This window comes from Branchiostoma lanceolatum, chromosome 2 (assembly GCF_035083965.1).
Source record: "Branchiostoma lanceolatum isolate klBraLanc5 chromosome 2, klBraLanc5.hap2, whole genome shotgun sequence".
Classification (NCBI taxonomy): domain Eukaryota; kingdom Metazoa; phylum Chordata; class Leptocardii; order Amphioxiformes; family Branchiostomatidae; genus Branchiostoma; species Branchiostoma lanceolatum.
Genome location: NC_089723.1, coordinates 2,186,033 through 2,204,354, shown reverse-complemented (window position 1 = coordinate 2,204,354; position 18,322 = coordinate 2,186,033). Strand labels below are relative to the sequence as shown.

The following is an 18,322-nucleotide window of genomic DNA, read 5'->3' as shown; positions in this document are numbered from 1 at the left end:
TGCACAGTTTTAGATGCAGACAGAGAGGGTTGCTCTCCAGTGTGGATGTTAGGCTTCAAGTCTGTGCAATATATTCAGCAATGTTTTCAGCACCACTGACAGCACCAACCCTGCACAGTTTTAGATGCAGACAGGGAGGGTTACTCTCCACTGTGGATGTCAGGCTTCCAGTATGTACAATGTATTCAGCAATGTTTTCAGCACAAAGGACAGGGCAAACCCTGCAGTCAACGCTTATCCTGCTCTGTTTTAGATGCAGACAGGGAGGGTTACTCTCCACTGTGGATGTCAGGCTTCAAGTCTGTACAATATCTCAGGCATTAGACAAAGTGGTTCTTCTTTACAACCTGCTGGATCTCTCCCAGTATTAAACAGCTGCGGAAAGATAAAGTTTCTCTCCTCTGTGGGTATCAGGCTCCCTATCTGTGTAATGTCTTCAGCGCAGGAGACAATGTTGTTTCCTGGAGCCAGCTAATCCTTTTCAACACCGCACGCTTTTAGTTCCAGAAGAAAGAGTTACTCCCCAGTGTGGGTATCGGGTTCCAGACTGTAGAGTGTCTTGGCTGCGAATGATAGCATCCGTTCCTGTACGCAATCCGACACTCCCAACTAATCCCTCTCCTTAATGTTGCACACTTAGAGGTGCAGACAGACAGGGTTACTCACCGGTGTGGGTATCAAGCTCTCAGACTGTACAGTGTCTCAAGCCCCAGAAAAAGTGTTCCTCTTCCACAGTCCTGCGTAATGCCTCTCCTCAGCCTTACCGACAGGCAGGGTTACTCACCAGTGTGGGTGTCAGGCTCCCGGTAACTCACCAATGTGGGTACCAGCCTCCCAGTTTCACCGGCCACCTGTCAGAATAAAGAATGCTCCCTGCAGTAGTCAACGACAGTCCGCGGGGACCAGACGTGAACGATTAATAGATATTTCTGGCCAGAAAATGCCAAAGTATTGGAGATTACCATCCCCTGCTGGTTGTCAAAGTCACGGTTGACACCAGCGTTCCTTCTGCAGAGGATAAGACGCTCTGTCTGTTCCTTATTTCTCAAGACGGTGTTGCCGCATCTTAAGGAGATGCGTGGGCCCTGCCCGGCCAGGTGGACCTGACTTACGATGCTTGCTCACTCATCCACGCTCCTCCGATAATTAAAACGGCAGTGTGCCGAGCTGCACGGGTCCTCTAGCCCTGCTGCGGTACTGATGCAAGGAACAGGGAGAGCAGACGGCACCCTTCCCCGTCTCCTCCTCCTCCTCTAATCCTGGTACGGCGGTGTGAATTCCTCAGCAGATGTCTGGGCTGTGTGAGCACGCCGGCCAGCGAAGCCGCCGCTCGATGTGATCAAGTGTCGCGCCGCCCGTGGAATGAGCAACGAGGGCCAGCCCGGGACCACCCATCCATGCGATGCTCGCGTGGTTCACGAAATTGCCTCTCCTGTCAGCTACACCCCCGGCAATTTGTAACAGGGAGAGGCTAGGGGAGGCTCGCGTTGCAAACCAGCGCGCGATGGTCTGCCCCAATTTGTATTCCACCCCTGTGATGGGTGATCCAGCGGCACCACAGCAGCTTGTCATATAGGACGGGACGTTTAGTTTGCTGAGTGGGGCGCTGCAGGTCGATTCAGATTCAAATTCCGCCCAGCAAACAGCTATCTCGCAGTAACGGAATGGCTATTAGCAGTCTGATAGTTATTTCCCCAGGAAAATCAATGGAATCAGCCTGGCTGTGTGCCGTTTTTTAAGGTCCCGTCGGGAAGTGTGATGCTTGGCAGGGTTTAATACATGTGGAGGTGGGAGGGGGCTTTAGCACTGCGATTATTCTGCTGCGTGTAATGGCCGTACCTAATCTGGGGCTCTATTGTTTCATGCTTTTTATGAACACAGAGAAGTAATTGCGCTAATTTCCCCCCATTTTTCTTCAGAACCCCTTCGGGAAGGCCGGGAATTGCACCGTGCTTGGATGTACATACATGCATTTCTACTTGGCTGTGAAGACGGCTTGGAGGATATTGTCATGCAGGACATGACCCTGAATTCTGGCAGAAGTGGAGTTGATCAATTTTTCATTTGGTGTGTTGTCTTAGACGTCTGAGGCTGGCTTGTCTTGGCAAGGGGTGGCATGTCTTGGAAAATGCTAAGTTGTCTTGCAAGACTGCTCTGTCATTGGATGCTTGGGCCCTATCAATTTAATTCCTTGTTTTCCAGACATTTTGAAATTAAAATTTAGCAACCATTCATACAAATCAGATACTTGTCATGCCTTAATTGACAATTTTTTTTCACAGCAGAGCTTGTATAATGCAGATATGCTACTCATATTATATTAGGGCTGCATGAATATATTTTCCTGGTTCTTAGACAGAATGCTAAGTCATCTGTCAGAATAAAGAATGCTCCCCGCTCCAGTGCAGCAGTCGGCGACAGTCCTCGCAGACCAGACTTGAACGATTAATGAATATTTTGGGCCAGAAAATGCCAGAGTATTGGAGATTACCGTCCCCTGCAGGTCGTCAGAGGTCACAGTTGATATAAGCGTTCCTTAGCGGGCGCTCTGTCGACGTCTTATCTCTCAAGACGGCTTCGCCACATCTTGAAGAGATGCGTGGACATTGGAGTTGATCAATTTTCATTTGGTGTCTGAGGCTGGCTTGTCTTGGGATGGGGTGGCATGTCTGTAGGATAGTCATCTTGCAAGAATCCCCACTTTTCTGTCATTGATATTCATACAAATCAGATGCTGGTCATTGCTTTGTTTGACAATTTTTGTTATTTTCACAGCAGAGCTCGTATAAATTAATGCAGATATGCTATCATATCAGGGCCACATTTTGGGGGGGATCGGTTTGTCCTTTTTGGACCATGAATTTATCTTCATGATTCTCAAGATAGAATTCTAAGTCATCTCGCTATACTTCCCACTTCTCTGTCATTGCTATCATAACAGTTACAAATCTGATGCTTGGGCCATATCAAATTATTTTCCTGGTTCCCAGACATATTGAAATGTAGCAAACACTCAATTTGAAAACAGAAGTTTTGGAGGAATTTAGCTCCCTGACAACCTACACCAAGGTACAGCCCTCAGACTCTAATATTTTTCGAAAATTTGTTCAATTTTTTTTTCAAAATTTTTTTTCAAAATTTCTAGAAAAAAGTTTTAGAAAAAATTGTTTTCCAATTTTTTTTTCAAAATTGTCAAAATCTGAGAACCAACAACTTAACTTAGTGGGCCTTGCCATGACTTAATTTGACAATTTTTGTTGCACTTTGCATCAGAGCTTGTTTGACAATATAGTGCATATGCTAATGATACACTATGTTAGGATCACACCACTTTATTTCTTTGAGTCATTTTAGCCCTTAGACTTGTATCTGACAATATTTACTCCCTGAAACTGTGTGCACCAGGACAACTACGTTTCCATGTTGATTTTCCAGTAGTTTAACACTATTTTTAACATAATTTGTACCAACATATGAGAACCAGCAAATTAAATCGGAGTGGCCTAAATAGAGATCAAAGATTTCCCATTTTTCACAGCACAGAACGAATATACTGAACAGCTTGAGTAAATAATGTTTCCTATAATCTATAGTGGACTTTCCATTATGCTCTTGGCAAGGTCATACTGGCCATTTGTTTTTTCTACCCCCATTCCTGTAGACAGCACTGTTATTACTTCTTTTATGTTCGGATATTGGAGTTTTCTGTTACACTGTTGTACATTTCAATGTCTGTCAGACACCTTAGTCAAGGTCATACCGGCCATTTGTTTTTTTACCCCAATTTCTGTACATTGCACAGTTATTACTACTTTAATGTTCGTTATGACTCACATTTCAGTGTTGATTTGATATGGTTTTTCAAAGAAAGATTGGAAGACTTCTCCCAAATTAGATTTTTGATAATTAATTCAGCATTCAGCAAGTACTCCATTGCATGTACACTCATGTAACGTTAATTACTTTGTATGCAAACAATAAATTACATGTTGGAATATCAAATCTGTTTTTATAAGGGAACAGTAGGATGCAACCAAATTAGATTTTTAGTCATCAATTCATCATAATGGCAACAAAAATTGTGTATCTGTCCAAATGCATTCATTTTTTGTTCATTTTATATTACAAACATCAAATTGCTTTATATCTTCATAACCTTGTTTTTCATTTTCATAACATTATGCAGACATATAAAATATAGGAAAAGAAACATGTTGCAATTTGCCATTTACGTTTCAAACATCCAATTGCTTTATCCTCATAACCTTCTTTTGAAAATTGATACTGTATTCAAAACATTATGTAGAAATACAACATACAGGAAAATTAACATTTTGCATTTACCAGCAAATGCCTGCCCTTTAGTTTAATGCGATATTTTACTGTGCTTTAGCTTACTTTTAATTTGCTCACAGTTGGCTTTAATTGCTCCTATGGGGCGGCAGATTTTGGCCGTTATTGAATTGTTTTGCTATCAGAGCGCTGGAATGGGAAACAGGATCAGATTATCAATAAATTATGGCCTCGTGAATTTCCAGACGACGAGGTTATACCCATAAAATTGCTGGGAAAGTCAGGGCCACTCTGCTTGGTACATGTATTTTCAGTGAAGTGATGACCAGTCAAATGCCAATTCACGGATTCTGTGATCTAATTATGTGGTAGGACTGGAAAGGAGTTTTTCACAGTGTTTGAAGTTTGCGGTGGAAGTAGCAATGCAGCTCTTTGAAAATAAAACCATTCTGTGATCCAATTTTGTGGTAGGAGTGGAATGGAGGTTTTCGTAGTGTCTAAAAAGTTTGTGGTTGAAACAATACTGCTGAGCTCTTTGACAATAAAACCACTGCGAATATTTCATGATTTACAGTATATGATATAGAACAAGCTTTTTGGGGCCTGAAAAAGGAGTAATACTTTCATGATTAAACCTTGTCCTTGTTTGAAGTTTGGGGTCAAAGCAATACTGAAGAGCTCTTTGAAAAAAAAAAAAAAACTGCGAATATTTAAAGATGTACAGTATGTAGATCAAGCTTTTGGTGGGCTGAAAGGACAATACTTTCATGATATTGATAACTTTACTATGCAACAATTGTACAAGGTACAAAGTATGGCTGGTACATAACTACAGTTCTATATATATATCTAAGGGATAATCTCCCTAATACAAGAGTGTATAGTATGGGTTTAGAATGGGTTCTTATAATCATTGGAGGAATTTCTATCGTCTAGACATTCTTTAATATATTTTCCTATGTATACCAGGAAGGGGTTGTCACATGTCAATATGTACTTAAGTTTGCTATTTAAGTCCATTGAAATAAATCCTGGAATGTAAGATGATAGCCTTGTGCATAAACCTCATGGTCAGCTTAAAAGCTTTCTTTCCGGTCTCAATAAGCACCCACCTCCAGAAAACAGGGTAAGGAAGTCGCTCAGTCTGGTCCTTTTGAGTAGGACAGAACTGCTATCCAGCTCTCGAAGGTACGCAACATCCTGGATAGCTGGAGGGCCGCTTTCACTTTCTGTTCAAGATATGTATTGCTTCTTAATTGCAGTTTGCCTTATCACAGTGCCGTGGGAGTGGCGGCGTCTCAGAGCCACCGCGAGATTCCCTCCCCGCAAGATGTAGCAATTTCGGGAGGCCGTGGGTGTCGGATTGATACGAGTGGCGTTTCCATTTCGCCACAGCGATAATGACGCAAATTTGTTACCACGTTGTGGCGTCTATAAACACTCGAGCCCGTCGGTGTAGCTGACAGCTGCTTCCTGTGAGTTATTGGCTGTGGCGGACGGTTTGACAGACGGGATAAGTTTGAGTGACAGACGCTCGTTTATGGGCGACATAAACTGGCTTGGAGCGTTGGGGAGATGACAGAAAAAACAGCAGGGTCACAAAATTAGATGCCAGTTTTATAGTTTATGGTTGAAAACACATTATGGAGTGTTTGATCACAGATACTGTAAATTAACTGATTTTGGGGTGCTTTTATTTTGCTTTAAGGGAAAAAGCTGTTTTTGTGGTGTTTTAAACTTGCAGTTGAAACCAGTACAGTAGAAATACATTGAAAACGCATATTCACGATGCTATAAACTTGTAGTAGAGAGGTAATTGCAAAAATAAAACCGCTGCAAAAGTTTCGAGGTTTGCGGTAATATCAACTTACAAATATCAAATCACATACATATACATCATTTGTAAAGATGATAATTTTTTTATGGACTGGAAGATACAATACTATAGGGAGAAAAACATAAATAATCAATGCATAACTTAATTGGAAGTTTATTTCAGACTTTACTGCTAAAATGTCAATAATTCAAATTACTTCATCCAGTGGAAATGTTTTTGGACTTGAACTTTTGTGGGGACGGAGTTATTGGCAGTGGTGGAGGAGTTGACAGGTGGGACTGTTTGATTGATGGATGTCAGTTAACGAGTGACGTATTAGTGGCTGGGAGTCATTGGAAAATGACTACAAGACTACAGTGTAGGAATAAACATGCCAGAAAGTTCAACACACAGAGTGGAAATGAATAACAAAATAAAATGTAATTTTCAGTTTAAAATGGATTCGTATTTGAACACAAGGTATAAGCCACATGTATGTCAATGTATTCGAAAAAGTTTGTACGGTTGCGTATTGACAAACTGTAATACAGAACTCATACGGAATTGCATATATGCACACGTGTGCTTTACATTATCATTATAAGTGCAACATTATCCAGAAGAGGGACATAGAGATTTTGAAATTTATGCACAGTTTAATTAACAGATTTAAACTAGCAATTTTTAATCAACAATCTGCTTAAAGGAAAGCTACACAAAAAATTGAAAATCCTTCTATGGTATGCTTAATATATTTTTAAGTCAAATTTTTACTTCAAGTTGTTTCACATAAGTCCGTCATAGTTCTGGGATTTTCCACAGTTTGCAACTTATGCCGTGCTGACGCCTTCTCGCCTGATAATTGAATTATATGACGTCAGTGTTTCAAATTTTTCACCTGATGATTGTATTATATGACGTCAGTGTTCTAAAATTCAATTAAAATTCAATTCAATGAAGTTTCTTTCATTGATACAGTAACTTTATGTTCACGGTTTTCACGGTCACCTCTGTAAACCTCAGTCACCCCATAGTAATGCCATATATACACAGAAACCTAACATAAAATACATACAAAACAAACTAAAATCAAATCCTATATGATTAATTATACAGACGTTGCGATAGAATGAATTTGAAAGACTGAACAATGCTGTTAGAAGAGTGGAAAAGACAAACAAAACAAAAACCAAAGAATACATGTAGCACTGTTTACGCCATCTGGCATTGAAGGTATCAGTCCGGTACGGTATCATTTCACTGTACTGTACTAAAAGTGACAGAGTACTCCATCAGACGACAATGTTTTTGGACCTGAACTTGCATTAAGCACTCTTCACCGCACAGGCAAACTCTGGTATAAATCACATGGACCGGAGAGCAGGAGAACCTCCGTGATGAATTAATTGCCACATGATTCATCGACCTGACAAAAACGCACACTCAACTGGAAAAAAGCAGCAGTCTGAGCTCTGAGTACAGGGAAATGCTTTTATATTCTTGATATTTGACATATGGGTAGGTCTTAATAAGAGTTCAAACTGATTAGGTTTTGGACCCCCCTAGTGGCTTGTAAAGGTACTGCAGCTGAACATCCGGGTTTGATATCATTTGTTCTGAACATGGTGTGGTCGTGATTTTTTAGTGGTGGATAGCTCTTACTTTCTAGCTGCACTCCAAGAAAGGTAAATTTTTGACGTTATGACGTGAGAAGTCTGAAGCTTAAAGCACAGGGATATCCTCAGGCCACACCATTTTAATTTCTTGGTTAACGGAATTTTTAAAAAAATGCTAGATTGGAAAATCAACAGGAAAACAGAATCTCAGAGGAAAGTTTGTACTTTGGTGGACACAATTTCAGGGAGTGAACAGGGTCAGGTGCAAGTTTTCACCCCAGCCTTCTGTTTTCATGTTTTTTTTTTGGCTAAAATTAAAAAGAAAATAATCTGTTAACCAAGAAATTAGATTGGTGTGGCCTCACCTGTTATCTGTAATCCTTGGCCTTGTAATCTCCAAGCAGATCCTACGGTGGCACGAGACTGTATCTATTGGCCAAACAGTATCCTGCCAGCCCCGTAGGATCTGCTTGTAGCAGGAACAAAGTTGAACAGCCCAAGCTTGGCAACAGGGCAGATATTCTTCTTTTCATGCATCAGAATGTGCAATACTGTAAAGTTAATTCTTTACTTTTGAGGTTGTTTTGTTTCGCAGTAGACGGAAGAGGGATGCTTTCTGTGTGTTTTAAAATGCTTGGAGATTTTTGGTTTAGTAGCAGGAACATGGTTGAACAGCCTAAGCTCAGCAACAGGGCAGATACTGTAATGCAGAATTGAGGATTTCATTTCACGGTAGGTAGAAAATGGAGTGTTCATGGTGGTTTTGAGTTTATATTTGAAATGATAGTAGTGCTACATTCATACAATGGAATGGATTTTGCTGTGGTTGTAAGTTTGCGGTGTGAGTTCACCACGAAAACCGTTAAGTTCAACATAGAACCACCGCGAACATGTCAGACTCTGCATTAATTTTACAATATTCTTCTTTTCGTGCATCAGAATGTACAGTATACTGTTAATTCTTTACTTTTGAAGTTGTTTTGTTTTGCAGTTGGAGGAAGAGGGATGTATTCCGCGTGTTTTAAAATTGTGGTTGAAACAATTCTGTAGCATAATTCTATCAAGCTGCTTGAGTAACTGTCTTTGGCATATCTTATTACCTGAATGTCTAACCTTCGTCAATGAATTCTGCAGCATAGTAGCAATAGAAGAGAGGCATATTCTTGGTGTCATGGATTTCTAGTGGAGAGGCAGTCCACAAAAACAGCAAAAATGAAATTACCATTAAAAGTTTTTATGAAAACAAAAATAGAAGGAGGTTTCAATTTGCAACAATCATTTTTAAGTAAGATTTTAAGATTAATTTCTTTAGAGATACATGTATCATTCTATCATTCTATAATCCGTACATCATATTGCTTTGTTAGAAAATCTGTATCATAGCCATAGACACATTCTTAACTTCGTAATACAAGAATGAAATAAAATCACCGCTAAAGTTTCAAGGTTTGCTTTATATGGAAAACTAGGAGGTTTCAAATTGCAACAATCGATTAATTTCTGTAGAGATATCATTCTATGATCTGTACATCATATCGCTTTCTTAGAAAATCTATATCACATTCTTAAGTTCATGAAACAACTGATAGACTTCTTATTGCCAAGAGTACCAGGAAGGAAGAGAGATCCTGCAATAAAGACATCATGATGGCGGATCTTAAACCTTTAGGGTCTGTCTTCATCTTTGTTAGATCAAAGACCATGAGGTGCTGATTTGCAATTTAAAGGCAATTTTCATTTCAAAATGATGCTAATCTCTGCTTTCAACTGCTAGTTGCCCTTTGCCCTTCCCTTAGGCCTATCTTATTTTCCCGTTAGTTCTTCTTCCATTAGGATTAGATGTTTATGAGCTGGTTTGCAATTCTAATCCTCTGCTGGTGATATAGTCTATAGGACCCTTTGAGGGTCTGTCAAGAGAACTGCAGTGTGTCCCTTAATGGTGAGCGTGGGGATAATAATGAAGCTGCAGAAAGTGGCGAAACTTTCTCCCTCGACCCCCCGGCGACGCTCTGCAATTCTGGTGTTATTTGCTTGTAACGATGTTTATGTGACAAATACAAGTACGTGTACTTGCAATGTGCATTCATGAACTTTTTGACTGTGTTTGAGATTGAAAGCTTCCGCACTTTCTGATTCTGGTGCTGTAACACCAGATTTGGGACCCCCTAGTAGCTACAGTAACTGTAGATACTGCCGCTGAACTTCTGGTTTTGATATCTTATGTTTTGACATGGTGTTGTCATGATTTTTGAGTGGATAGCTCTAGCTACTTTTATGACTGCACTCCAAGAGAGGTAAATTTGCAAGTTAACAATGTGAGAGCCAACAGATACAACTTTTATTGTGTAAGATTTACATCAGTTTCTTAATGAAACAGACATAAAATCTTTGTTGACAACACTTCAGAGTGCAAGTCATTCCATTATTGTTTATGGGATGGTTCGTTGTTTATTAGTCACATGCAAATCTTAAAGTATAAAAGTGAAATTACACTGGATAGTTGCATGTTGTTATCTTTGAGTTTTTATGAAGTTTGGGAAACTTGTCTGCTTGTGATGTGGAATTCAAAGAGTTGTGTACTGTTTGAGTTATACTGTTGGTTGTATTTGCCCTTTTCAATTGATTTATGTTCACCCAGTGGGGAGTAACCCTATAGAACCTTTTAGAATCCAGATTCCGATAGAGTGCAACTTCATTTTGCATTGTGTATTGCCGAGTTGTGCTGTTTGTATTTGCCCTTGGGAATAACTATGTGCTCAGTAGACGGGTCCATTTCAATGACTAAGGCAGAAAGCCCAGTTCTTTAAGTCTTTGATGATGATAATGTCTTTTACCTTGAGCGCAGATGAACTTTCGTTACACCGGGTCTATAAAAGACAGGACACATTGTACTTGTCCTCATTTGAGCCCTAACCATTGAGTGAGCCACACACAAAGCGAAACTAGTCTGGATGTGGGCTTGAATAAAGTTCTAAATGGGAACTACGCGGTACAGCATCTTTTTTGAAAATATGGCATGAGAGTGTACGGTTGAGTTGAGTTTTTCCACTACTATTTGTCTACAGGTGAACTTTCATGTCAACACTTTCATTGTGTTCGGTGTGAGTCACGCAGTGGAGAGTAACCCGCAGAAATGTGTTCAACGCCGAGCCTTTCACATGTCAGATCCTGAGAAACGAGCGGACCTGATATATCAGAAGGACGCTTCAGAAGTCCCGAAGGTTTTGGAGGTTTCTCTGATTTGTGGAAACTCCTGAATGTCACGGTTAACCTCACAAAGGAGAGTAACCATCTCATGGCTGTATATCACGTTGCCATGGCGATGGCACATCGTCTTGGCGACCTCCCGAGTCTGTCCTGCATGACGGATGATGTGGACGTCGCCTGCAGACAATCACGGCCATCGCTTCTCCGCAAATCTGTTCTCGGCATCCACAATGGAGAGTAGCCGCGAGTTTGTCAACTTCAGCACTATGCGAGTCTGGCGAGCGATCGCGCAATGTGGAGAGCTGTTGTCGTAAATGTCTAAATGTGCTTATATTGAATTTTGTATACTGATCAGTTACCAGGGCTAACCCTTTGTAATTGCCTTACAGCCAAAATAAAAGGCTTTATTTTTTCTTATAAAAAAAGAAATAAAAACACTAAAATTGCCCCCCCCCCCTTTTTTTACAGCCAGAAAAACAAATCAGATCAAATCTGTCTTTTTAAAAAAAACGTCATACTTTGAGCTCAGTCTGAGGTCATCTGCTAAACTTTTCTATAGCCCAGGAGTTTGTTTTGAGGGAAGATATCCGGCACTGGCTAAGAAGTGGTGGATTCTAGAGAAGGTCTTCACTTTCCCTTGTCCCATCCTCATCTTGAGGGTCGGGGATCATGGTACCCTTAGCACAAGCTTCCTCCATCCTTCCCTGTCCTTCGCCCTCTGAGCTCAGTCTGTCAGTGACCTACCTGTCCAGTCCCTGATGTCATCTCCCCATCTCCCTCTGCTAAGATAAGGTCACGCCAGTTAAATTAGTCGGCTTTCAGTTCCGTTTTAATCCTGACTTTTGGTTAATTTTGACAATAAGAATGTCTGTAAACCAGTAAATTTATTGGCGTAGCCTAAAGCAGGTGCTTTTCTCCTGACAGCGCATCAAGTCTGTCAGGCCGAGATCACTTTCGATTTTAAGTTTTGTTTGTCACAAACCGGCTGCCCGCACACAGACATGCTCCTGACCTCGTGACAGAGGGGTCGTTACCGTGGAGATGCATGGCCGGGACAGGGTCACCTCCCGAAGGGGTCGGTGGGAGACATCATTCCTGACCTTGGATTTCTCATCTCTCACCTTGGCAGCTGGCTAACAGAAAAACATGGGATAAGAGATAAAGACAGACAGGCTGTATGGTTCAATTTTTCTGGAGAAGTCTTGATCAAAATTTGCTTACGTTTCCGCTATTGCTGGTCTATCTATCTTTCTATTGGCCTGTATCAGCTAGGACCAAACAACAAGTACATATTTCACTCCACATTGCCCTATCAAGCATCATTTTATAAGTGTTCATATTCAATTCCAGTGTCTCTAACTAAAGATTTAAGCTATTGCTGGCATCCTCTCTATCTGATAGTTGTGATTTATTACAACTACAATCTTCTTTTGTGCTTTTGTAATTTTGCTTGGTAACACATTACCAATGTGTTATTGTTTGCTTGGTATTTTGTGATTGTGTCTGTGACTGGGTTCAGTTTTGAGTCATGCTATGTTTCTTATTACTTCACCCTAAGGGAGTGAAGCTTTGTTTTCAGCTGGTCTGTCTGTCTGTCAGTCCTTTTTGTGTGTTTGTGTGTGGGTGTGTGTTTACATGTATCTTACTTTGACTCCCAATGTACAAATGCAGTGTTGCCACACATTCACGAGTTCTTGTGTTATTTTTGTAAGTAGGACTTGTCTAGAAAGCTTGCAGAGCAGCATGGGTAAGGGGTGAAGTTTGGCATCTCTGATTGTCTTTTCCAATCTTTCCATCCTGGCGCTATGTTTTCCTCGTACACAGCGTTTCAAGGTTACTGCACCCAAAACCAGGTCAGTCGCAAAATGCAATTGAGATTAAACCAACAAGCTGTCTTCTCTCTCCTGTGATGTTCATCCGTGCAGAGTCTGTGTGAGGAAGATAACGACTACAGGTCTCAGCCTCGCAGCCAGGTGGGATTATCCCACATCCCCAGCTCTGAACTGGCAGGGATCAAAATAGAGGTCTTTTCTGACAGTTTACTTTCCTGTATCTGTATCTGTAGAACCACCCTTAGTGTGGTGTGCGTAGTCCAGTGGTTAGCGATCTTGCCTCTGGATCTAGAGGCCCCAGGTTCGATCCCGGCTGTGTCGCTCACCCGACATGCATGCTACCGGAAAGGTTCCATTCCATAGGACGGGACGTTAAGCCGTGGTCCACTGTTAATTGTGCTTGTCGAAAAAAGCTAGGGGAATTTCCCCGGTACAATGAACCTGTAAATACTGTACACAGCGTCTGTCTTCTCTGTCACGACCAGTGGAAGATTAGCTCATCTGTTCATTGAGTTCCTTTGAGCTAAACTGGTTCCAGATCACTATCCTTTCACTTTCCCTTCGGCGTAACACACCAGCTTCACAGGCACGCAGCGCGGCAGCAGATACAGTTATATTACATGGAACGACCTGTCACATCTACATGTAACCTTTGCACATTTAGCTGTAGTCATTCTTTGGAGTTATCTAGTGAGAATGCTCCTACTGTACTTAGTGGCAATGATTCCACTCTAGGTTCCTACCACAGCCTTCTTATGTTGATGAATCCAGGTGTCCTCTTACAAGAAGAATGATTATCAACTGCAAATCTCCAGAAGTTGAAAAACATTAGCTACAAGCAGTATAGGTTTTAGCATTGTTGTTGTGAGTTGCGACTCAAAAACAAACGAGCCTGAATTGCTTAGCCTGTAAGATTACAAGTTGGTTCTTTTCTTCATTGGAAACTTGAAAAATATTCTATGCAAATTGCAGAGCTTGCCAAGTACTTTCAGCCCCGACAGAGCACATATGGAGGAATTTTTCTATATGCCCTTCTCTGTTCTGTGCATGTATTGTTGGATTTGCGAGGTGCCTGTTGTTTTGGTGACATCATTATCTGCTCCAAACAGCAGACATCTGTATGTAGATGTACCTGCCAGTTCAAAAGAGGGTGACTTTCAACTTCCCTACTCACACAGCAACCCAGTTGGAGCTGACGCTGAACCCAATTCCACGAGGCCCTTTCGCAGACATGTTTGTTTGCTGAGGTCAGGTCCGGGAGGATTGCACCGCTGTTATAGGTTAACAGGGTCTTGATCATTGGTCTCTCCAGAAAGTACTTTCACTTGAACCACATGGATGCTGGCACTTAGCTGTGGGGCTAAAGTCGGCTGAAGATTGCATCGCTCTTATAGGTTAACTTCGGTTGCAATCATTGGTCTCTCCAGAAAGTACTTTCCCTTAAACCACAAGGGTGTTGCAGCTGAACTGTGGGGGTTAGGTTGGACTGAGGATTGCACCGCTCTTATAGGTTAACTGGGTCCCAATCGGGGGTTTCTCCAGAATGTACTTTCACTCAAGCCACAGGGATGCTGGCGCTTAGCTGTGGGGCTAAAGTCGGCTGAAGATTGCATCGCTCTTATAGGTTATCCTCAGTCCCAATCATTGGTCTCCGCTTTAACCACATGGATGTTGGCGCTAAGCTGTGGGTTGAGGTTGGGCTGAGGATTGCACCGCTCTTATAGGTTAACTTTGGTCCCAATCATTGGTCTATCTAGAATTCACTTTCACTTGAACCACAGGGATGTTGGCGCTAAGCTGTGGGGTGAGGTCGGGTCCCGATCGGGGATTTCTCCTGAATCTACTTTCACAGAGCTAAACTGACCGACCTGAAGTTAGCAGCCCTTTCGGCAGCCGATTCCAGCAGCCGATTCAACAGCCCATTCCAGCAGCCGATTCGCCTATAGGAAAGCTAGCAGCTGATTCACATGCACCGATACTCACTATATTTGCTTATTTATTTGATTCATCGAGTTTTTTGCCGTGAATGTGGACAAAATAGATATAAGATCTCTTCCGTGAAGACTTAGATCGATAATTTGAAATTTAGGTTACTTCAAATTGGGAAAAACGCAAAAAAACAACAACAAATAACCATAAGAGCGACACCTACTGGAAAATGTGTCAATTGCAGTTAAACTTAAACACATGGTACTTGTGGCTACCACCTTTAAGTGAAACACAAGTGAACGTGTCCAAATTTACCTGCGGGATTCAATTCCCTCAAGAATTATTTAATTTACCTCCCACATGGACACTAATTGACTAGAATAGACCACGACCTCAAGATTTCCGTCTTATACCTACTGTACTGAACAGATGGCTTTTAGCTAATAAACGAAATTAGGCAGGTGAACTTGGAAGGCATAATGGGATAGCTAACAATCTAGCGCATCTTCTAAAAGTCTTAAAATTTACCTGCCAGATTTAATTTACCTCCCACAGGGACAATAATTGACTACAAGAGACCACGATTTCAAGATTTCCGTCTTATACCTACTGTACTGAACAGATGGCTTTTAGCTAATAAACGAAATTAGGCAGGTGAACTTGGAAGGCATAGTGGGATAGCTAACAATCTAGTGCATCTTCTAAAAGTCTTAAAATTTACCTGCCAGATTTAATTTACCTCCCACAGGGACAATAATTGACTATAAGAGACCACGATTTCAAGATTTCCGTCTTATACCTACTGTACTGAACAGATGGCTTTTAGCTAATAAACGAAATTAGGCAGGTGAACTTGGAAGGCATAGTGGGATAGCTAACAATCTAGTGCATCTTCTAAAAGTCTTAAAATTTACCTGCCAGATTTAATTAACCTCCCACAGGGACACTAATTGACTAGAATAGACCACGATCTCAAGATATCCGTCTTATACCTACTGTACTGAACAGATGGCTTTAGCTAATAAACGAAATTAGGCAGGTGAACTTGGAAGGCATAGTGGGATAGCTAACAATCTAGTGCATCTTCTAAAAGTCTTAAAATTTACCTGCCAGATTTAATTAACCTCCCACAGGGACACTAATTGACTAGAATAGACCACGATCTCAAGATATCCGTCTTATACCTACTGTACTGAACAGATGGCTTTAGCTAATAAACGAAATTAGGCAGGTAAACTTGGAAGGCATAATGGGATAGCTAACAATCTAGTGCATCTTCTAAAAGTCTTAAAATTTACCTGCCAGATTTAATTAACCTCCCACAGGGACACTAATTGACTAGAATAGACCACGATTTCAAGATTTCCGTCATATACCTACTGTACTGAACAGATGGCTTTTAGCTAATAAACGAAATTAGGCAGGTGAACTTGGAAGGCATAATGGGATAGCTAACAATCTAGTGCATCTTCTAAAAGTCTTAAAATTTACCAGCCGGATTTAATTAACCTCCCACAGGGACACTAATTGACTACAAGAGACCACGATCTCAAGATATCCGTCTTATACCTACTGTACTGAACAGATGGCTTTTAGCTAATAAACGAAATTAGGCAGGTAAACTTGGAAGGCATAATGGGATAGCTAACAATCTAGTGCATCTTCTAAAAGTCTTAAAATTTACCTGCCAGATTTAATTAACCTCCCACAGGGACACTAATTGACTAGAATAGACCACGATCTCAAGATATCCGTCTTATACCTTCTGTACTGAACAGATGGCTTTAGCTAATAAACGAAATTAGGCAGGTAAACTTGGAAGGCATAATGGGATAGCTAACAATCTAGTGCATCTTCTAAAAGTCTTAAAATTTACCTGCCAGATTTAATTAACCTCCCACAGGGACAATAATTGACTACAAGAGACCAAGATCTCACGATTTCCGCTATTTGGCTACTGTACTGAACAGATGGCTTTTAGCTAATAAACGAAATTAGGCAGGTGAACTTGAAAGGCATAATATGATAGCTAACAATCTAGTGCATCTTCTTCAAGTCTTAAAATTTACCTGCCAGATTTAATTAACTTCACACAGGGACAATAATTGACTTCAAGAGACCACGATCTCAAGATTTCCGTCTTATACCTATTGTACTGAACAGATGGCTTTCAGCTAATAAACGAAATTAGGCAGGTGAACTTGGAAGGCATAATATGATAGCTAACAATCTAGTGCATCTTCTAAAAGTCTTAAAATTTACCTGCCAGATTTAATTAACCTCCCACAGGGACAATAATTGACTAGAATAGACCACGATCTCAAGATATCCGTCTTATACCTACTGTACTGAACAGATGGCTTTTAGCTAATAAACGAAATTAGGCAGGTAAACTTGGAAGGCATAATGGGATAGCTAACAATCTAGTGCATCTTCTAAAAGTCTTAAAATTTACCTGCCAGATTTAATTAACCTCCCACAGGGACAATAATTGACTACAAGAGACCACGATCTCACGATTTCCGCTATTTGGCTACTGTACTGAACAGATGGCTTTTAGCTAATAAACGAAATTAGGCAGGTGAACTTGAAATGCATAATATGATAGCTAACAATCTAGTGCATCTTCTAAAAGTCTTAAAATTTACCTGCCAGATTTAATTAACCTCCCACAGGGACAATAATTGACTACAACAGACCACGATTTCAAGATTTCCGTCTTATACCTACTGTACTGAACAGATGGCTTTTAGCTAATAAACGAAATTAGGCAGGTGAACTTGGAAGGCATAATGGGATAGCTAACAATCTAGTGCATCTTCTAAAAGTCTTAAAATTTACCTGCCAGATTTAATTAACCTCCCACAGGGACAATAATTGACTACAAGAGACCAAGATCTCACGATTTCCGCTATTTGGCTACTGTACTGAACAGATGGCTTTTAGCTAATAAACGAAATTAGGCAGGTGAACTTGAAATGCATAATATGATAGCTAACAATCTAGTGCATCTTCTTCAAGTCTTAAAATTTACCTGCCAGATTTAATTAACTTCACACAGGGACAATAATTGACTTCAAGAGACCACGATCTCAAGATTTCCGTCTTATACCTATTGTACTGAACAGATGGCTTTCAGCTAATAAACGAAATTAGGCAGGTGAACTTGGAAGGCATAATATGATAGCTAACAATCTAGTGCATCTTCTAAAAGTCTTAAAATTTACCTGCCAGATTTAATTAACCTCCCACAGGGACAATAATTGACTACAAGAGACCACGATCTCACGATTTCCGCTATTTGGCTACTGTACTGAACAGATGGCTTTTAGCTAATAAACGAAATTAGGCAGGTGAACTTGAAATGCATAATATGATAGCTAACAATCTAGTGCATCTTCTAAAAGTCTTAAAATTTACCTGCCAGATTTAATTAACCTCCCACAGGGACAATAATTGACTACAACAGACCACGATTTCAAGATTTCCGTCTTATACCTACTGTACTGAACAGATGGCTTTTAGCTAATAAACGAAATTAGGCAGGTGAACTTGGAAGGCATAATGGGATAGCTAACAATCTAGTGCATCTTCTAAAAGTCTTAAAATTTACCTGCCAGATTTAATTT

General features: G+C 40.7%; 1 protein-coding gene across 1 annotated transcript in view; it reads left to right on the top strand.

Annotated features, from left to right (window-relative positions):
* LOC136426462 (platelet binding protein GspB-like) overlaps positions 1-18,322 on the top strand; it is a 505,111-nt gene that overhangs the window by 180,572 nt on the left and 306,217 nt on the right. The gene's annotated exons all lie outside the window — the stretch shown is intronic.